The sequence below is a fragment of the Macaca mulatta genome, chromosome 10 (genome assembly GCF_049350105.2).
Source record: "Macaca mulatta isolate MMU2019108-1 chromosome 10, T2T-MMU8v2.0, whole genome shotgun sequence".
Lineage (NCBI taxonomy): Eukaryota > Metazoa > Chordata > Mammalia > Primates > Cercopithecidae > Macaca > Macaca mulatta.
The window spans coordinates 2,909,607-2,932,166 of NC_133415.1; the positions used below are offsets into that span (position 1 = coordinate 2,909,607).

The window sequence follows — 22,560 nt, forward strand, 5'->3', positions numbered from 1 at the left end:
GGAGAGCAAGCACCTGACCACGAGCATCCCACTGTCTCTGCAGATACTCCTGTAAGCTCTGACACTTGGCGACAGACAGACCCACGTCTCTATAAAAACCATCAGGCTCGTGAGAGGACTGTAGGTCTGCAGAGAATCTTAGTGTTTCATAATTTTCAAATTATATTCCAGACACCCGGGAAATTTTGAAATAATAATAATTTGGAGGTCTAATCTGTTAAAACAATAGCTTTTAATATTCATTTGTTACTGGCAATAAATGGCTGTAATAACTTGATGATGAAGCCGCTGTGACCTTCACTGAACCTCAGCAATCTCATTTGCATTCTCATTAAAATGACAGTTTCAGTCTCATTCTTTGAAATCCATAATACCCTCCTTTCCAGAATCTCCAAAGCCTCCCTAAAGAGTAATTAACTCATGTGATTAAAAATGTAATATGTTGGGAACATTTTTTACTTTATGAAGCTACCAGGTTAAAAGTTTTAATATGCACTGTATTAATCATAAATCATTTTGATTGCTAAAAAACCCTTACAGAAAGAGGAGTAAATGGGAAAGCTTCATTGTCAATGTTGGATTATGATAAGTTCTTTCCTATCCTAATTTTTATTAATGGAAAAAAAAAATGATGGACTAAACTAGCCCGTCAAACTTCTGCACCTTCAAAGCCGGCAGTCCAGACACCGGGGAGCATTTCCCTGGGGACGCTTTTGCCGGGAGCCCTTTCAGAAAGTCTCTGGCCTCTTCCTCCCAACCCTTCAAAGGCTCTCCACAGCCTGATCTCTTCCCTGAGCCCGGGTGGGAGCTGAGCTCTTCTGAGCGGCCGCCCGAGGACCTGGGTTCTGGGAGCAGGAGCAAGATGAAAAGGGAGCCTGTGGTTTGTACCTCATTTGTCCCTTTGGGGGAATTTCCGTACCCTCTTTGATGCTCCCATTCAGCGACCTGGACAAATGCATGTCCACGCTTGGCCAGGATGGAGGCCAAGAGCTGGGCAGGTGGACGGTGATCACTTACTGAGCATTAAACATCCTCCATCGTCAAGTTCTCGGTTGGATTCCAGGGGCGTTGACAAGCCCTCCCAGCAAAAAGAGGCCACAGGCTGAACGGAGGAGGGCCTGGGCATGTCAGGGCTGCGCCCCAAGTCAGGCAGACAGGGAGGGCACCACCGGCCTGGACAGAGAGCCCTGGGTGGCAGACGGGCCTGCACCACGGCAAGCATGGATGTACGCTCAGAGACACTGTAGGAACCTTCCAGAACGCGTATGGGCCCCGGGTGGGGGACAGAGTTAAGGACAGTGGTGCCTGGTGATCTGTCCCCTCCCAGCCCTGCCCCAGGACTCATCCCTGGGATGCCTCCTCACCCTCTCCCACCACCCTGTCCCTGGCACAGATCTCCCCATGACCGCAGCCTCCTCCTGGGTGTCCAGTGCGTGCGACCAGGGAAGCCTGCATCCTGCTTCCCTCCCTCCATCCTATTCCCTCTGGCTCGGGTGCCTCCGGGCAGTCTGTCCTTCGTCAGGGTACTGGGAATGCAGCTGGGAACAGAGCTGAGACCGACCTGTGTCTGCAGGGGCACACGGAGGGCACAGGAACCACTGTCCATAGCACAAAGCCAGGGTATGGGGGCCTCCATGGAGACAGAGTGAGCCAGGCAGGAGAGGCACAGAGCGGGGGGCCTGTGGAGTCAAGGTGGTCCAGGAGGGCTCCCCTGAGGAGGTGGCATTTGGGCATCTGAGGGAAGCCGGGATCACACAAGTCAGGAGGATGTCTAGAGAGGAAGCTTCCAGAGGAAGGCAACAGCAGGGCCGGAGCTGAGCCCGTGTGGGGCATGGCGGTGGGAGACGAGGGGGGGGCTCTTGGGGTGAAAGACACACGAATGAACGAATGAATGAGCAGTAGGCAGACCAACCTCTGCCTGTGGATGGGAACGAGACCCCTCTCAGATCAGCCCCAGACCTGAGTCTGCGGGGTAGTCTGCTGCCTGTGACCTGGTGGGTGGGAACCAGCCCCCACTCAGATCAGCCCCAGGCCCGAGTCTCCGGGGTACTCCGCTGCCTGTGACCTGGTGGATGGGAACCAGCCCCCGCTCAGATCAGCCCCAGGCCTGAGTCTCCGGGGTACTCCGCTGCCTGTGACCTGGTGGATGGGAACCAGCCCCCGCTCAGATCAGCCCCAGGCCTGAGTCTCCGGGGTACTCCGCTGCCTGTGACCTGATGGATGGGAACCAGCCCCCGCTCAGATCAGCCCCAGGCCCGAGTCTCCGGGGTACTTCGCTGCCTGTGACCTGGTGGATGGGAACCAGCCCCCGCTCAGATCAGCCCCAGGCCCGAGTCTCCAGGGTATTCTGCAGGGAATGCAGGCAGGGGCATCACAACAGTGGGAAACCAGGGGCTCAGCGCCCAGGGCTGGCTCTGGGCCTCGTCCCTCGGGGTGAGCCCCGGAAGCCCCATGTAGGTGCAATCCCAGCTGCCCCTCCTCTTCCCTGGGAGCCTGGCCGGGCCCCTCGGAGGATGATAAATATTTATTTAAGGTTTTTCCAGTTGTCAGTGTGATAAACGGACCCTTGACAAAATCAATGAATCAAGTAAGCCAAGCTAATCTACAGGGACCCCTCCAGTCTCCCACCCTGCCCGCAATTCTGAGCCCCTCGACGGGGTTTCCAGATAATCGATCCATTTAGGCAGAGCTGGGCATGGGCGTGGGGTCTGCTGGGCTGTGAAGTCTCCGTGTCCTGACCCAGGGAGAGCAGGCTCCCACCGCGTGGCCTGCAGGACCCCGAGAGAGGATGTACACGCTCATAAGGGCTTTCCACAGTGGGCAGCGCTGACAGTCAGCCAGCAGCTACATCAGCAGAGGGATTTGTTTCCTAAACAAGACCCCCTAAGAAGGTTTCCTGAGGGCTTCAGATCAACAGACTTCTGCCGCTGGCCTCCAGGAAGCCCTCCTCCCTGCCCAGAGCCCGGCTCCTGGGTAGCAGCAGCCAGGCACCAGGACACCAGCAAGCAAAGGCAGCTCGCCCAAGGCAGGCAGGTGTGGATCCTTCTCCATGGCAGAAGAGCTAGGTGGGGTCCGCTGTGACTGGCGACTCCTTGGGAGGGGCTCTCTGGTGGTCCCCAGGAACCCACCCAAGGAAGGCTCACAGTGCACAGGCTGCAGCCACACAGCCGCGGTGACAGGACACAGCAGAGGGAACACTGGAGGACGCTTCCTGCCGGGAGGACAGTCAGAGCAGGACGGCCACCGCGGGGCGTGAGGCCAGCACTGCCTTCCCGCAGGAGCCCACGCTCTCAGTCAGTTTTCCACAGGGCTCCCAACTCCCACCAGGGGCTCAGAGGCTACTCATTTGATCTCACTCCTCCGTTACCAGCAGCGGCCACGCCCACACTTGCCATGGGAACGCTCAGGACGGCAGGTGGGTCCTGGGTCAGCCAGGGGAGCGGGCGGGGCAGAGGCGCAGCTCTCCTGGAGAAGGGTCTTTAGGGAGGGGAGAGAAGGCAGCACTTGCCAGAGAGTCTCCTTGGCCCCCCCGTCTCCCCTCCTGCACCTGCTTCCATCAGCGCCACAGACCACGAGAAGGGTGGGGGCCAGAACCCTGCCCCCCTTAGGACCCCATGAGAAGGGTGGGGGCCAGAACCCTGCCCCTCTTAGGACCCCACGCACATCATCACAGACCCCTCAAGAAAACATTTGCGACAGACCCCAACGGGTCTATATTTAGAGCTGAACTTTAAGCCAAATATCAAGGAGTTCTGGAGTGGAATTCTTGATGGGCTCAGCCCCTTCGTGTGTGCCTGGAAGACCAGCGAGCCGCCATCACCTGGTCCCATCCCGGGGGCTCATGCAGCTCATCCAGTTCCTACAAGCCTTTCATTGGTGGTGTCCTTGCCCAGGAGGTGAGAGGAGAGGATATGGGTCTGCTGAGACGGGGCCAGTACCTGCCAAGGCCGTGCCAGGTGTCTGGGTCAGAGCTGAGCTGCCCAGCCCTTCGCTGGTGTTTTCCTCCGAGTTCAGAAGCACTGACCTGGGGGGCTGTCTGCCTTCCAGGGTGCTCCAGGCCCAGCGGCCCCAGGAGGCCGGACTCAGGGGTCTTCAGCATGGCTGTGCTGTCAGAGGCCACATTCATACTGTGCCTGCCTCCTGCTCCCTGAGACACCACAGGGAGAGACCCCACCCTGTGCCCCAGAGGGGCACGGAGGACTTTGCATGATGCTCCCCAGGGGCGCCCTCAGAGCAGCCCTGGCGGGGAGGGGACACCACAACAGCCCATCTTATGATGCCCAAAGCAGGACCAGGAACCTCTGCCTCACCCCCAGGTAACACAGGAATGAAAGGGACCCACATGGTCCCAGGCACAACTCAGGCCTGAATCCTGGAGGCACCACTCTTTCCCAAGAACAAGAAGGTCAGAGAAAGCTTTTTGGAGCCCAGACACCCATGGATCAGAGTAGGGGGCCCTGGATCAGGATGCACCTTGTCCGGACTCCACACCCAGCCACTGTGTGGTTCCAGGCAAACTGCCTCACCTCTGAGCCACAGGTTCCAACCTGCAAAGGGACCTTGGGAGGATCCAGCGGCATCAAGTTTGGAAGGCAATGGAAACTGCTAGGAACTGCGGGATGAGGGTGGGGGGCAGGGGATATCTGCTTTGGTACAAGACTCTCCTTCACACAATGCTGGCATTTCCCAGGGGCACCTGGCTCTATGGGGGTCAAAGCCCTCACATCTGGTTCTATCCAGACATGACCTCTTAGTTACTCCCAGGGAAGCATCCAGGGTCCTGCTGAGCACCTCTGACCAGTCTGTGGGAAAAGTGCACGACAGGCCCACATGCCAGCCTGGAAGCCCTTACCCTCTCATTGCCCTCTCATGGCGCTCCTATCTGCATCTGCCCTCACCTGTGGCCTGCACTGCACTGACCCCGTTCTCCCAGACCTACACCTTATCCTGGTCAGGTGTGCCATCTGCCCAGCTCTGGAGCTGAGCACTCAACGCCTGGAGCCTTCTCTAGCTCTAGGCAGGCTGTGTGTGGAAACAGGGCAGGGCCACCTCGGGTGGACACAGAGAGGCTGCTACACCCACGCCCAGCATGCCCCAAAGTTCCCAGCTTCTGGTACAAGCCAGCTTTGCCACATCCAGGTCACTTAATGTTCTCAGTTACTGAAATACCCTGTGACTCGGTTTCTCTTTGAGAAAGAGAGGGATGTGACGGTACCTGGCTGGGTGGCCTCAGGGATGACTGCGGCACTGCAAGGAAATCATTCAGACCTCGCCTGGTGCAGAGCAAGCTGGCAATGAATGCCCAGGACCACAGGTCCAGTTCCCGAGGGCGTCTGGCACTGCTAGCAGGGGGCTTGGCCTTTTCATCCATCTCCGAACGTAGTCCTCAGACCTGGGCAGGGGCCCATGCTTGTACTCAATGTGCACAGGTGCCACAGCTCTGACCACCACTCCAGGCCACACAGCAGTTGGTGTGGAAGATGAAGCCCAACCCGGCTCTGCCTGGTCCCAGAGCCCAAAGCCTGGCCCTGGCCCTGCCCCACCATCTGGGGCAGTCATCTCCAAAAGCAGGACAGGCAGGACCACCGCGGTTTGACAGGAGCGGGTGGGCCCCTGGGAGGTACCTGCGCCTGCTTCTGCTGAGTCCCTGCATCCTGCTTGTTACTGCCATGGTGTCCCCTCCTCCAAACGCCACCAAGCCAATACCATGAATACGATTTAAATTCAAATTAGGGCCACTTTCTGGAAGGCATGCAGAATCATTTGCTACACCAAAGTTCAGAAGAGCACGGATCTGGTGCTGGCTGCCAGCTGCCTGGTGGTAAATGGACTTCATGTCCCCGAAGCTCACAATGTTCCAGGCATTTATTGACAGTCCACGTAATTCAAATGTGCTGATGAGCAGGTATCAATATCAGGCCTGGGCTGAAAGCCCTTGGTGTCCACACACTGCAGACTACTTGGCAATTAATTTTTGGTGACTGTATTTCTAAAGAGAATCAAAGCAGAGAAATGGGATCATGAATCCTGCCTTTGGCTGGAAGCTAGGCTCATTCCATTTGAGAAAGATGTGGTACATGTTTACTCTTCCTATTTCTACTCAGGAGACAATTTATGATGAAACTGACTGTCATTTCATGCCAATGAATTCACATTTCATGTGGGAAAACTCTTCTTTCGATCAATTTGATCACTATTAAAGAACTTCTCTTTGGCCAAAAGGTTCTTCCAGCGTGGGTGTGAAAGCTTCTTGTACTATCATTCCCAGAAAGACGATGAGTTCAGTGAAACCAAAAGACTTTAGTCCAGCAGCGGGCCAAGCATTTAATAAGCACCTGCTGTATGCCAGGTAGTACAGGGAACTGGATTGAAAGGGTCAGGAGATAAAAGACTTTGGCTGTTAGGCAACTGTTGGGAAAACTCTCACGCACGCCTTCACCTGCACTGATGCTGGGCTTGGCCATGTGGTCTGCTTGAGCCAGTGGGATTTTCGTGACCTGGAGGGGATGGCAGTGATGCGGTTCTGAGGCTGGGCCTGTCCCTGTGAAGTGCAGCCCTGAACCCAACCCACCACCTGGAGCCCAGCCTGCCGAGAGCAGCAAAGCTCCCCCTAGTCCACTCCCCTGCCCCGGAGCCCGGAGCCTAGGGTCCAGTCTCAGCCCACTGTAGCCGACCCACAGACCACGGTCAAAGCCACCACTGCTGACCCAGGGTCTCGAACACCACTGCGAGCCCTGAGTTTCTGGTTTGTTCCACAGACAGGCACCCAATCTCACAAAATACAGACTGGCTGGAAACCCAAGCTCATGCTAAAGGGCATGGCAGGACAGGTCATCTCCACGGTTGGCAGGGCGAGGGAGCAGGAGGGCAGAGAGACAATGGCCCAGAGAGGCGAGCGGCTTCGGAACTGCAGCCGCACACGGCATTTCCAGCCATCTTCCTCACTACGCTCACTTAAGAGAAAGAGCAATCGCACTGGGTGTCAACACCCACGTGTGTGCAGTTGGCCACAGAGACACTGGACAAAGCCCCACAGGGTCGGATCCCCATCAGGCACCCCCAGGCCTCCTGCACCTGAAGATGGGCCTGTGCGCCTGCAGCACTAGCTGCCATGTTCACTGGGGTGGGGCCCAGGGTCACCTTCCCCACTCCCGGGACCTCCGAAGATGCAGGCAGAAAGAACACGTTGCACAACAGGGCAGGGCCTGGGCTGGAGGTCGGGGCGGGGGCTGGGGGGCGGGGCCGGGGGGGCGGGGGCTGGGCTGGAGGGCGGTGCTGGGGCTGGGGGGCGGGGCCTGGGCTGGAGGGCAGGGTCGGGCCGGGGCGGGGGCTGGGCTGGAGGGCAGGGCCGGGGCGGGGCCTGGGCTGGAGGGCAGGGCCGGGGCGGGGGCTGGGCTGGAGGGCAGGGCCGGGGCGGGGGCTGGGCTGGAGGGCAGGGCCGGGGCGGGGGCTGGGCTGGAGGGCAGGGCCGGGGCTCAGAGCAGGTTCTCAGTGAAGACCGCCCTATTTCCACTCCGGTGCTGTCACTGGCTAGCCATGGGCTGCTGGGCTCGTTAGTTAACAGTGGCATTTCCAACCTTCTCCACGTGTGAAATGCAGCAGCAGTCATCACACTCAGAGTCCTCCGGAGAGAGACGGAGACGCTGAGGCCCATCCCAGAGTCTCAGACTCCACAGGTCTGAGTGGGGCCAGAGATGGCCATTCCTAACACGCCCCCAAGGCTGTGCCAGGACCACTGGGACCCCACTCTAAGAGTCACTGGCTTATGAGGTTGCCATGAAATCAGATAATGTCCCTAAAGTGGCAAACCAAGGGCCAGGACATAATGCAGCACCCCTGAATATGAGCGGCTCTCCCCATTACTGTCACTATTGCACAGTGAAGAGTCTCCCGACCGCTCCAGCTCTGGCCCAGCAACCATGTCTGGTGCCCGTCTCCCCCCATCTCTTACCCAGTGTGGGGGCTCCAGGCTTGGGCTGACGTGGCATCACAAACAAAGGTGTCCCCACTTCCCCTCCTACAAAGGAATGGAAACACCTGGGGAAAGGCTGGATCCCAAGGGACCCCTGAAGTCCCAAGGGCTCCCCTGATTGTTCCAAAGCAACTCTCCCAGCCCCGTGAACAACTCAGGAACCCCCTCAATCCACGGCATGAGGCCCACCAGCACAGGGAGAGGAGTTTCCGGTCCTGACTCCCACCAGGCGCAGAAGAGCCGAGGTGAGCTCCCAGGCCCGCCGGATCTTCCCGTAAGTGGTTCGGCTGAAAGACTCCCTCTGCCTTTTCATTTGAAAATATAGATACCATCAGACGTTTTGATCATTTCTATTTTTGTTTCTACACTTCAATTTTGGCAGTACTCTCTTGGGAGCTGGGGGGAAAACACATTTTTCTCTACCATTTTTAATCTTCTTTTATTTATCAAACTTAGCTCCTCTTTGGGTGGATTAAAACAGACTTGGACAGAGTCTGGAAAAACAAACTCTTTTAAAACAAGACAAAGATTGAGTCTGGCCAACTGGCTATTTTCAATCCTTGCTGAACGGAGTCAAGGCAGTTGGTAGTAACAGCTTGTGGCCATCCGCTATCGTCCTCCCCGCACGAGAGGGTGGGGCCTCCTCAAAGTGACCAGAGCCGGTGACTTCGGGACTCAATGCTCCCGAAACAGCGCACGGCCTAGTGAGCCTTTCCAGAACTGCAGAGGGGCGTCTGAGTGTGGACCATGAGTGCTGGGCACCTGGAGGGATGGAGGTGAGCCCCCCATCCTGCGGACCCTCAGAGATGGGAAGTAGGAGGAGGACTTGCCGGGCCACACCCTCCCACTCTCCGGATTTCCCCAAAGCTTGCTGGATACACGTCACTTGCTCAGCAGTCCACATCATCCGTATCTCTTGTCCCACAGCCATGGGCTGCCCAGCAAGGTGAGAAAAACAGGGACGTCCACACACCCTGTTTGAGAAGGGAGCTCTTCTCAATGGGATTCTCTCCCCCACAAGCTCCAAGAGGATAGGGCAGTGTCTGATGGTCACTGAGGGACCTCCAAGGGCCATCCAGTGCTCAGCTCAGTGTGTCTGCTGAATTAATCAAGGCCTTTGCAGTGGACTCAGGCCACCTTGCCCTGGGACAGGCAGGCACAAAATGAGGACTGACAATGCTGTCAGCGCACGCCGGGATGGGAGCCTCAGCTGCTGGGAATGCACTTGCAGTGAAGTGCTGACCAAGGAGTGGACCCTGCCCGCTGGCCACGTGCAGGCGCAGTCCCCATGGGGAGGCATGCTTCTTCCAGGCTGAAGGGGAGCCCTCCGCCCGACTTAGGGAGCCCACCTGCTCCTCCAGGCTGCCTGCCCAGGCTGTGCCCATGATGGGGTGGGAGGGCCAGCCCCAAAACTGAGCATGCCCCGGCTCTCCTCTCACCCAGTGACGGGCCTGGCCACCCAGAGCCTCAGGAGCAGCTCCGTTGGGTGGGACCTGCTTGAGGCTCACAGATCCCGGCACTCCCCTTCCCCAGGGTGGCAGAACCCAGCCAAATTACAGCAAGCAGCACTCACACCTTCACCCACTCATTCACGTATTAATCTGCCCTGCCAGACTCCAGGGGCATCTGTTGACAAAGAGCCTCTAACTGGGACGGGCCATGGGGACGGTGTCCTGGGGTCTCTCAGGTGCCCAGGCGGCAACCTCTGTGGGGCAGTGGGTAACCGCAACAATTTCCCCTCCTCTCTCCTGCGCCCAAGGTACCTGCCCAGCCGTCTCCACACCTGAGAGCCCACCTGGTACTGGTCCTGCATTATTTCTGGGTGTCGGCCCTGTCTTCCCAGGAACAGCTAAGGTCCTGAAGGCAGAGGCAGCCCCAGAAGCCTCCACCTCTCCCAGTGCCAACACAGGATGTTCAATAACACCCAACCTAATTCCAAAGAGATTGTGAGCAGCAGCTGGGTTCAAAGTAATCACTGCATAACCCAGAAACATTCATTAAGCACCTACTGTGTGCTGGGCTATCCACTAGGCTTTAGGAGATACAAGACATAGGGTTGCTGCCCTCATGGGCGTCTCACTCAGGTGAGAGAACAGCCAAATACTTGCAATCACAACAGTGCCCTATGAGTGCTGTGGCCCGGGGCACATCCAGCCCCCACTGAGGCAGGGGCACCAGGAACACTGTGCCAAGGAATTCGGAGACCAGAGGCCTTAGGCCGAGTGGCAGCATGGCATGGTCTGGATGGCAGACTTCAGTGAGCGGCGGAAAGATCGAAGGGACGGCAGAGCAAGAGGGAGGGAGAACGCTGTCTCCCACAAATACGGTCCACTTTCTCCAAACCTGAAGGCTCGCTGTGAACCTCATGGTCCAGGAATCCATCTGGAGATGGTGGAAGTCACGGTTTCCATGAGAGTCCTTCTGCCTATTGACTGAGCCACTGGGGGCTGGCTGGACTGCTCCCGCCAAGCAGCAAAGGAGAGGCAGCTGCCGTCCACCGAAAAGCAGGTGCGCTCAGCATCCCTCCCTCACACCCTTAGGGCCTGGCGGCAGGAGGTGAGACAAGATGCAGATTTCAGCCCCGAGCCTGGCTTACTTCAGGATTCCTCCCAGGGCTCTCTCACCTCAGAGGCAGTGTGGGACCCCAGACCACACCTCGTTTGCAGGCCTCGCCTAGATCATGGTAACAGCCAGAACTCAACAATTCCTCCAAGTCAGCGTCCCCGTGGCCCGGAGTGGGGACTGAGACCCACACACACCCTCCTCCGCAGGCACGTAGGGACGCAGCAAATCCAGAGTGAGTGCGTAGTGCACATCGGGCCTTAAGGTGGTGGGTGGAAACGCAAAGCACCTAGCCAGCTGTGCCGCTCTGTGCCCCGGGAGGAAGCTGGCATGGTGCTGATGCGGTTAGCGCCCTTGCACCCTCCTGGTGCTGCAGCTCATTTAAACAAAGCCCAGATTAGCATGTGGTGCAGAGGTCTGCATATTTCAACAAACTGCTGCCTTGTCAGATGTCACCTCGAGGGACGGGCTGATGGAGTCCCTGGCAAACCCAGGACTGGCCATGGAGTGGGGACATAGCTTGAACTGCCCCGGGCTGGTGGCACTGGCTCACCTTGTACGGCCTCCTCCCGTAGATGGGGCAGATAATACGGGGGGAGGATGCTCCCTAAGTCCACAGCTCTGCAGAGGGCCCAGACCCCGCTCTGCCAGGGTGGTGGGCATCAGAGCTGGGTGGAGCTCTGTGAAGTCGGGGTCATGGAAATGGTATGTAAACCACGGGACCTGAAGAGAAGACGCCACCCCAGGGTGCACACCCCAGACACCACGACACGCCCTGGCTGACAGCTCTGGCCAGCGGAGCACTTGGGAGCCGGCAGTCTCTGCAGCCCAGCCTGCTGGTCCTGCCGAGCACCCAGGTGCCCACGGTGCTGACACATGACCAAGGACAGGCATCCATGGTGTGGGCCGCCTGGAGCCCCCCAGGTCCCGGGAGCCCCTCGGCTTATCGGAGACCAACTCCAGCCCGGGAAGCCCTCATTTGCTGAGGTTTTCTGGAGCCCCCCATGCCTCTCCAGGTGGAGAATGAGGCTCAAACGGAGGGGAATCTTGGCAGCCCAGACGCGCCGCCTGCAGGGAAGTTGCCTGCTGGCGCAGACACACAGCCTGTCCAGAGCCTAACGGAATGCCACGGGCCCCAGAGATCCTCAGCCTGGAGCAGGCCTGGAGGCGGGGGCTCTGCCCGAGCAGGGACACAGTCCCCCAGGAAGGCGAGAACACAGCAGGCCAGAGGCGGAGAGGCCTCCAGTGAGGTCCAGCCATCTCCACTGGAGCAAGGAAAATATCTCCTCTCCAGACTGTGGTCAGCGGCGGGCCCGGGGCGTCCTGCTCTGTCACGGGGGGAGGGTCCCCTAAGCAGCAGCCAGGGTGCCCCCATAGGAGGCTGCCCCCACCCCGCCAAGCCCAGACCAGCAGGGAGGCTCTCCTTGGAGGCAAGGCCCCCACCTCCTGTTCTTCCTGGGTGACATTTCCTCCAGAGAGTGGCCGGAAAGGTCACCTCCCCTCCACTCGAGCCGGCTTCACTGCCATGATTACACTTTATGATTCTTTTATGAAGGATTTTGTCTTTAAGTTCCACAAATGTTATTGCAAAAAAAATGACTCGGGCCCCATCTCTGCCCTGGGGAGGGGAGCGGCCTGGCTGATTGGTCATAAGGGCTGATGCCTCGAAGATCCTCATTCTCAGCAGCGCTGGAGGAGACCAGACGACCCGACTCCCCAGGAGATGTTCAGAGACGAAGGCACCAGGGGAGCGCGTGGAGGACACAGACCCCAGACCACTCTCCCCTCTTCGTGCCCCTCAGCAAGGCGTGGAGGGCTCCACGTGGACACAGACCCCAGACCACTCTCCCCTCTTCGTGCCCCTCAGCAAGTCACCCACTGCCAGGTCGGCCCCCCGCTGTGTAGAGTGGTCATGGACACATCACACAATATGCATACACAGCACACACTACACACCATACACATCACACTCTACACATCATACACCCCAGACAGTATGCCAGTACACATATACACACACTATACACACCACACACACACACAAATACACACATCACACACACCACACATACACCACACAAACACATCACACACACACACCACACACCCGTACACACACACCACACACACACCACATACACACACATACTGTACTCCACACACAACACACATCATACACCCCAGACAGTACACCAGTACACATATACACACACTATACACACCACACACACACACAAATACACACATCACACACACCACACATACACCACACAAACACATCACACACACATACACACCACACACCCGTACACACACACCACACACACACCACATACACACACACACTGTACTCCACACACAACACACATCATACACCCCAGACAGTACACCAGTACACATATACACACACTATACACACCACACACACACAAATACACACATCACACACACCACACATACACCACACAAACACATCACACACATACCACACACACACCACACACATGCACACACCACACATACACCACACAAACACATCACACACATACCACACACACATACACACCACACACATGCACACACACCACACACATCACACACACACTGCACACACATATACACATCACACACACCATATACCACTCAAACACATCACACACATACCCCCCCCACACACACACACCACACACACACCCCCCACACACACACACACACCACACACACACACACACCACACACACACACACACACACCACACACACACCACACACACACCCCACACACACACACACACACCACACACACACACACACACACCACACACACACACACACACACACACACCACACACACACCACACACACACCACACACACACACACACACACACCACACACACACCACACACACACACACCACACACACACACACACACCACACACACACACACACACCACACACACACCACACACACACCCCACACACACACACACCACACACACACACACACACACCACACACACACACACACACACACACCACACACACACCACACACACACCACACACACACACACACCACACACACACACACACACACCACACACACACACACCACACACACACACACACCACACACACACCACACACACACACACCACACACACACACCACACACACACCACACACACACCCCACACACACACACACCCCACACACACACACACACCACACACACACACACACACACCACACACACACCACACACACACCACACACACCACACACACACCACACACACACCACACACACACACACCACACACACACCACACACACACCACACACACACCACACACACCACACACACACCACACACACACACACCACACACACACACACCACACACACACACACCACACACACACACACCCCTAGCCCCTCCAATCTGGATACTCTGGTGACAGGAGCCACAGCAGCGGACTGATGCCGGGCCCTGCACACTGGCCTCCCAGGCCCTGTACTCGGCGTACTAGAGCTCCTCCCACTCAGCACCCACATGATCCCCTGGGGTGCCTGTGGCCCCCAACACACCCCGGGGGTGCCCAGAGCCGGCTTCCCCCAGCTGGAAGACAGCACTGCTGGGGCCTTCCCAGGGCACAGGTAGTGGCACTCAAGACCCAGAGCCTGGCAGGGCTGCAGACCTTGCCACCCCTGAGGTCAAGGCCTCCCAGCAGATCCCTGGCTTGGGGCAAAGTCCCACCTTGAAGAAGGACTTGAGCCCAGAGCCAAGGTGAGGGTTATGCGTGTCTGTGGCCAGGTGCACTGAGTCCTCACTGCAGGTCTGCATGGGGGCCCCCACCCTGGCCGCCCTCCACCCTCACAACACCGACACAGAGGGGTGGCACCTGTTGCCCTGTGTGGCATACAGGTGGGCTGGGGAACGTGCCTGGGGCTCCTCACACCTGGGACAAGGAAGACAGCAGCAGGGCCGAGGCTGAACTGTGAGTTGTCTTGCCTGAGAGAGGCAGACTCCACAAAGAATGAAACAAAGCCCTTCAGCGAAAGTCGGGGTCTTACGGGCCCTCCAGATGGCATGGGAATGGGGAGGGTCTCCAAGCCCCTGAACGATGCTCCAAAGGGTACAGGGTTCTGGAGTCTCCAAGTCCCTGCACAAATACCCCACGGGGGACAGGGTCCTTGGAATCTCTGGGTTCCTGCACAAAGGTCCCAGGGAGTATAGGGTCCTGGGGTCTCCAGGTCCTTGCACAAATGCCCCAAATGGTACAGGCTTGTGGGATTTCCAAGGCCCTGTATAAACATCCTGTGGGGACAGGGTCCTGGTGTCTCTGGGTCCAGTGCACACACCCAGGAGACACAAAGTCTTGAGAAGCACTGCAGTTCAGCGTCGGACTTCCCGGGGCTTGCTTTACTCCCAGCCCTGCCTCTCCCACCCAGTGTCCCTCAGGTTCCTCAGCCCAGGATCCCCTTTTTCCTTTGGTGAGCCCCTCTGCAGGGTTTGGCCCAGGTCTGGAGCCTCACGTCCACAGAGAGCTGCTACCAGGACCCGTGTTACCTGGCCAACTTCTAATAAATGGCTGCTCTTTGTATTTTCTTTTTACTGTCAATGAAAAATTGTCTTACAGGCAAACACAAAAACAAACCCATTACACAGTGCCACAAAAATCTTCCTCTAAACATCTGAAGCTAAAATTGAGGCCAAGTTTCACAGTACATTAGTGACTAAATTCTGAATAACATCATTTTGTAAAGAAGAAATAATTGGCAAATTATGAGATTATTTTAGTACAGTAACTTGAGAAAGAACAAGAAGAAAAGGAAGCAAGGCTTGGATTCATGAAAAACAAAAGATGCATTTGAGGCAAAAAAAAAAAAAAAAAAAAAAAGGCAAACTCCTGTGCAAATCTGTGCTCAGCATATCTCACCTCGAGGTGGGACTGGGTTGATTTTGCGGGGGCAGAAGACACCCTAGAAGTCAAAGGCTTATGTGCCCCATTAGACCTCGGGGGACCAGGGGGTGCAGCGGAGAGGTTAGGTAACTGGTCATCTTTCCCATGGCGGGTGTCAGTTCTGGGCACGAGTGGCCTCGCAAAGGGACTCTCTGGGGGTCCAGGCAGCATCTGCCTCCCCCACCCCTCCGGACGTTTTCCAGGCTTCCACACAGGTGATCCACCTCCCCCACCACCCTGGTCCTGGGGAGCAGGTTTCAGCCCGTGGGTCCCTTCTTTTTCCCACCTGCACAGGTGCTGCAGTGGGAAACTAATTCAAACACACCTTTGTGACCTACATGGGTCTAACCTCTCGTGCACAAGGTTAGACCCAAGAAGGCACAGCCCTGGTGGCCGACAGGTTCACTGGGGGTTAGGGGGCCAGCCCAAGAGAAGGAGGGAGCTGCAGGGCTCATCCCAGCCCAGTTCCTGCCGGCTCTCCATGCCCCTCCCCTTGCCCAGAGACCCTCTGTTGTTCACAGTGGTTTGAGGTGAACTGTCACTGTAGCCTCTCAGATGCTGCAGTTTCCTAGGACTCAATTCCAAGGGGATCACAGAACTAACACAACAGGGCAGGGTCAAAGAGGACACAGGCCATGCTGGGCACCTCCTTTTCCCGCAGCCAAGGCCTGCCGGCTTTTACCTGGCTACTCCGAACCCTTCCCAGGCCCCCAGTTCCACTCCCAACCCCTCAATCCATGGGACAAGGGCTCTGCCCGACCCTGGTTTTCTCTCCAGTGCTGGAATTGAACCAAACTCCTCTCTCTGGCAAGGCCCCATCCCCTCCCACCTTCTGCCTGCAGTCCCGCTCCCTTCAGCACTGGTGACAGGTTCGGGGACTCTGAAGTTTCCCATCTGGCTTCTTGTTACCCAGTTCTCAGCCAATGGATCACCTCCTGGGGGTGGCCTTCCCTGGTCAGCTGAGCCCTGTGGCCTTCCTGCCGCTATTAAGCCCCCTCCTGAAATTCTCTGATGGGCCCTGGAACTCCAGGGACATTGCTGGACATTTCTTCACTTGCTCACAGGCTCCGCTCCTGTGGGCAGGCCCTGTCGGGTGGCACCGACCTGGCTGCAGCTCAGCACAGCACACCTTCCTCGTCCTTCCTGATTTCCACCTGAGGGGCTCCCAGCTTCTTAAAAAAATACAGAAAGTGGGAAGAGAAAAGTTGCAGTGACACACTACACCCCCCTAAATGTAACTCCGTCTTCAAGAAAAGTCAACACAATAATTCTTTGTTTCAGAACAGGTGCCAAGAGAGAAACCACACAGCTTTTCCTCCCTGGGAAACAGTAACAACCACTTCAGAGCAATCACGGCCCGGCCACGCACAGCCTGGAGGAGCTCGTGTCCTGTTAGGGTGTCTGCTTTGCCTCCGATTATCTGGCAAATAAACCAATTTAGGAGCCCAGCAGGGTCTTTCTGGCCACCTCTCCAGGGCCCTGGCTGGGCCCGTCCTGTCTTCATTTCCATACAGCCAGCATCCTCATTGAGACGGAGAAATGTCATTATTTACCAAGAAAGCAAGGTCTGAAAATGGCAATTACTCGGCGGGTCAGCAGAAAGCCCCAGGATACTTCTCTCCGCAGGATTCGGCCGGCAGCTCGGAGCTGCAAGACGCAGCCAGTGCCTACCCGTCAGGTTCCCACCCCCCATGAACTCACATCCCAGTGGTTTACAAAAACGAGTACATATGCCCCCCACACAAATACATATTCATGTCTCAAAATGTAAGTCTGTTGCATACTTTGTAAAACACACATTGGAAAGCGGCATGTAAAACGCAGATATAAACATGGCACGATTTTCCTGCCTGCTCTGTGGGCCCTGGGGACTTAATTCCACACCCCCGGGCTGGAAGGAGACAAGCTCCCTGCACCGCTGACCCTAGGACTGACCATGGGACTCACTTGGCCAATGGGATTTTGTGGGTCTGACCCAGGCAGGAGCCCTCAGTGAGCTCCGGAGGTTGAGTCTGGTGTCCTGTGATTTACCATGGCAAGACGGTGCCGGGAAGTAGCTAGTCAAGAATGCACGGAGACGCGGGGAAGAGACCTGAGCCCACCGCGGCCCAGAGCAGCGAGCATGGCAGACCCGTGGGCAGGCACACCCATGCTCCCTGCTGTGGGCCACAGAGGCTGGGCTGCTTGTCAGGCAGCACCCGTGCAGGGAGAGCTGACTGGCTCTGATTCCCGGTCCTCACTCTGCCCTCCAAAGTTCCACATGGACGGTACTGTATCCCAAAGGGCTCAAGGGAGGGAAAGCTCGCCAGCCAATACCCAGCTACCTCTAATCAGCCACAGCCAGAAAACTGGCCTGGAGATGGGGTGCCCCATGGCCTGGCTCACAACCAGCCTGAGGACAGGGCTCAGCCCCTTGCCCAGAACTGTCCTCCTCCTCCACCAGCTCGGTCCCAGCTCCCATCCCCGTCCCTAAGCCAGGAGCTGGCGGCGACTTTCGGTAAAGGACCAGGTAGTCCATATTTTCGGCTTAGCAGCCCCGGGGCATCTGGGTGGTTTCACATATTTTTCTTTTTTGTTATAACCCTTTAAGATGATTAAAGCCTAGCTTAGCTTCCTGGCGATATAAAAGCAGGCCACTCGGCCTAGAACCCGGAGCATCCACTCCTGTATCCACCTTCAGGAAGGGGCATGGAGCTGACCACGCGCTGGTGACAGAGAGGTCCGTGCACTGCATCGATCCACGGCACCCCCACGCCAAATGGCCCAGGGGGGCATGGAGGGCATCGTGCCCCTGCCACCCCCTCGCCCTGGCCCTGCACCCTCAGCCCGATCCCCACCCTCAGCCAGAGGGTCCTCAGGAAACCAGGTGTATGGGGTCTGCTCAAGGCCTCTCCTGCTATCTTCACTCGGGCAGGAGTCTGGCTTAGTCTGGGGACACTGTGGGGCCTTCTAGGCTGCTGGGCGCTCTGACAGGGGAGCAGAAAGGGGCTTCCAGGGCCCCAGGGAGGGCTGCAGGACCCTGACTGCAGTGCCTGCTGGGCTGGACTTCCTCCTGAAACAAGAAGGAGGCCATGGCATTTGGTTTGACACCTTTGCTGCCAGCTTCTGGGTCCTCCCAGGAGCCTCGTCCAACTGTGGGACCTGCAGGCTGGGGTTCAGAGGCCAGGCTGGCCAGGGCCACATGCTTGGTCAGTAAGTGGCAGGGCCCGGATTTGAAACCAAGCCCCATCCTCTGCCCACATGCCTCCTGGCACACAGACATGTCCTGCCCTGGGGTTTTGTCCCTGGCATCCCTGGTCTAGAGTGGATGGAGGAGTGGGGAATGCCACCCTGAGCTGCCATGGCCAGACCCCATCTCTCCCAGAAGACGATGATCTCGCCTGGAAATGCACCAAGAACAGAGCGGGAACCTCATGTCCTCAGGTCCCCAGGGAGCCGGGCCATGTGGTGGCAGCACAGCCTCCCCCGCCCTACCCCACCCCCACCCCGGGTGTCTCAAAGGCAGAGGAACGAGAGCCACAGAACAATCCGTTCCATCGGGGCCTCTGCCAGCACCAAGCCATCTGGCTCAAGTCAGCGGGACCTCCCCGATTCCTGCCAGACCGGGAGGCCGAGGGGGTTTTTGTTTGGGGTAGCATTCTTCCTGACTACAGCCATTACTAAGAGCTCCTGCAGGAGAGGTACCCCGTCCAGCCACGTCCAGAGGGAGCCCCCGTCCCAGGTCCTGCCCCTCTGCAGGCGACAGAGCTCAGACAGCGCCAGCCCAGCCAGGCCCCGCTGCCATTGCCCAGCCAGCGCCAGCACGTCTGGGGGCTGTCTCGGGTCTGCGGGGCAGCTCCCAGCCACTCCTCCACACACAGATGTGGAGCTCCTCCTTTCCCCGGCGTAAACCGTCGTGGAGCACGGAAAGCCGCCGCAGTGTGCGTGTGTGCGCGAGCCGCCTGTGCCCATGGGCGGCTGCAAACAAAGGCACTCTGTCCTCCCCGCAGCGCGGGGCACAGGGAGCCGGAAGCCTTGGCCGCAGATGAAGACAGACATGCTGTTGACATGGAAACCCAATAGTTAAAAATTCTTCAGGCGGTTTCGAAATGTCAAATTTTGATAACCAGGTTGGAGTCCTTGTTCCTCCATAGTGAAATGTTTGGCAAAACAAGCCCTGCCATGAATTCCTGACAACGCGTCAGCCGGGGCGCACGCCTGAGCCATATGTCCCTCGACGGGCGGTGCGCGCTCATTACCCACCCGCGCTGGCTCCCGGTGCTGACGCGCTGTCAGGGCTGAAAGGACGGCCTGCCTCTCCGGGCTCGTCTTTTATGGACATATAACTTGTTGGCGGACAAAGGACATCCACTTGTTTCCTGGCTTGCCGAGAGGAAAGCCCTCTGATAGACAATTCTCCCTCTATGTTGCACCACAAAAACCCGGGACTGCTGGCATTTGCCTTGAGCCGGGGACGGTAGGTTTCCAAGTCCCTGCTAATTAATTGAAACGTGTGTGTGTGTCGGGGCGTGGGGGACGCATGAAGACAGAAACCCACACCTACATATGGACACTTGCCTCTGCCAAGTTAGTTTCAGGAGACGAAAACCAACCCATGGGGGAACTCGGTGTGTGGGGCACAAAGTGGTGGCACAGTCCTGTGGCAGGGGTTCGACAACACGGCACTCCTGTGGAGGGTGTGTCTGTGTGTGCCCCTGTGCAGCCATGCATGAGTGCCCATACATGTGTGTGTGCAAATGTGTGTGTGTGATGTGTGTGCAGTGTGCTCACACCTACGTATATGCACATACCTGCAGTCTGTGTGCAGCCATGCATGAATGGTCATATGCTGGTGTGATCGTGTGTGTGATGTGTGCAGTGTGCTCACACCTACAGAGATGCACATGTATGCATGAGTGCTCATTACATGTGCTGGTGTGACCGTGTGTGATGTGTGTGTGTGTGACTGTGTGTGATGTGTGTGCAGTGTGCTCACACCTACAGAGATGCACATGTATGCATGAGTGCTCATTACATGTGCTGGTGTGACTGTGTGATGTGTGTGCAGTGTGCTCACACCTACAGAGATGCACATGTATGCACGAGTGCTCATTACATGTGCTGGTGTGACCGTGTGTGATGTGCGTGTGTGTGACTGTGTGTGATGTGTGTGCAGTGTGCTCACACCTACAGAGATGCACATGTATGCATGAGTGCTCATTACATGTGCTGGTGTGACCGTGTGTGATGTGCGTGTGTGTGACTGTAATGTGTGTGCAGTGTGCTCACACCTACAGAGATGCACATGTATGCATGAGTGCTCATTACATGTGCTGGTGTGACCGTGTGTGTGCATGTGTGTGACTGTGTGTGTGATGTGTGTGCAGCATGCTCACACTTACAAATATGCATATACCCACACAGCTTGTGTGCACACGAAGGCATGAGTGCTCATACATGTGCCTGTGTGAATGTGTGTGTACATTGTGTGTGCAGCGTGCTCACACCTACAACATATGCATATAGAAAGCGGACCTGCTCTCTCAGTGCAGGTCCGCTCTCAGTACCCCCTAGAGCCGGGCCTCCCCCTGCCCCTGTTCCCAGGGTAAAGGACAGTGGAGGGGGCATGGCCTCTCCTTCAACCTCCCAACACCCCCGCAGGGCAGCCCCATCAAGCACCTGGAGGAGACATTCCGGAAGTGAAGCTGGAGGAAGAGACATTCCCAGAAGTGAAGCTGGAGGAGGAGCTGCTTGGCTCTGGGCACAGGCACTTTCCAGGGCCCTGTGGGCTCCACTGCAGCCTTCCTCAGGTCCTGCCCTCCAGCCTGCCCTGCCCACCCACCCAGGCTGTGTCCAATGCTCATCTGTGACATATACACACCCATGTGATACTGAAGTCAGACATTTCTCCTAAACCATCCCATCCTCTCTTGTCGCACTACTGTGCAGGTATTATTTATAAATGTGCATCTCACATGCACACTTATGGGCAGGTCACAGTGTGTGGGAGTGGGACTGTGTGTGTGGATGAAAAGACACACTTTTAAGAGTCACACGCACATACTACAGTGGTGGGTGATCATTTGCTTAAAAACCTGTATAAAGGTTCCACCTCCCCTGCAAAGGCACCTGTGCCCAGAGCAGAACGTTCCCAGGTAAGGGCTGCTGGGCTGGGATCCCAGGGTGAGAGGCCCCAGGGCCCAGCCTTGAAGAGGGGCTGCTCAAGGTTTGGGAGAGGTGATATTCCCGAATGTTCCCTGTTCGCTGGCTGGGGTGACAGAGCTGGCCGGGGACCCACGAGTGACCAGCAGAACTAGGAAGGAGAGGACAGAGGAGCTAAGACGTCTGTGCCGAGGCTACTGCTCAGCCTCCAGGACCCTCCAGACAAACGATGGGCACTGACCTCCATCCCTCCAAGGCCAAACCTCCAGTCTCTGAGCGCAGCCGCTTCTGCGGCTCCCAACCCCGTGTCCCGGACGTGCAGCAGAGCCCGCTCTCTCAGTGCCGGTCCGCTCTCAGTGCCCGCTAGAGCCGGGCCTCCCCCTGCCCCTGTTCCCAGGGTAAAGGACAGTGGAGGGGGCACAGCCTCTCCTTCAACCTCCCCACACCCCCGCAGGGCGGCCCCATCAATCACCTGGAGGAGACATTCCGGAAGTGAAGCTGGAGGAAGAGACATTCCCGGAAGTGAAGCTGGAGGAGGAGCTGCTTGGCTCTGGGCACAGGCACTTTCCAGGGCCCTGTGGGCTCCACTGCAGCCTTCCTCAGGTCCTGCCCTCCAGCCTGCCCTGCCCACCCACCCAGGCTGTCCTGGACCTGCTGCTCAGCTGACACGGCCCCTCCTCTCTGCCTCCACACTCCTCTGTCCTAGAGCTGGCCATGCAGGGTTACCCCCATGGCAGCCCTCTGCGGACCCCCGGAGGAAGGCCCGGCCCCACCTCACCTGCCTGTGCCCTCTCCTGCTTGACCCACCTCACCCGCCTGCCCTACTTCACCCGCCTGCCCCTCACTGGCCTATCAGCCCTAACCTGCCTGACCCACCTCACCTGACTTATTCATTTCACCTGCCTGACCCACCTCACC

The 22,560-nt window shown here is 57.3% G+C and overlaps 1 protein-coding gene and 1 long non-coding RNA gene across 5 annotated transcripts in view; both read right to left on the bottom strand.

Annotated features, from left to right (window-relative positions):
• TAFA5 (TAFA chemokine like family member 5) overlaps positions 1 to 22,560 on the bottom strand; it is a 311,243-nt gene that overhangs the window by 248,365 nt on the left and 40,318 nt on the right. The gene's annotated exons all lie outside the window — the stretch shown is intronic.
• Positions 3,690 to 22,489, bottom strand: LOC114670331 (uncharacterized). Its single transcript, XR_003719818.2, has 3 exons — positions 21,160 to 22,489; positions 7,952 to 8,017; positions 3,690 to 6,497 (listed from the first exon to the last, which is right to left on the bottom strand). It is a non-coding gene; the product is annotated as an uncharacterized LOC114670331 (long non-coding RNA).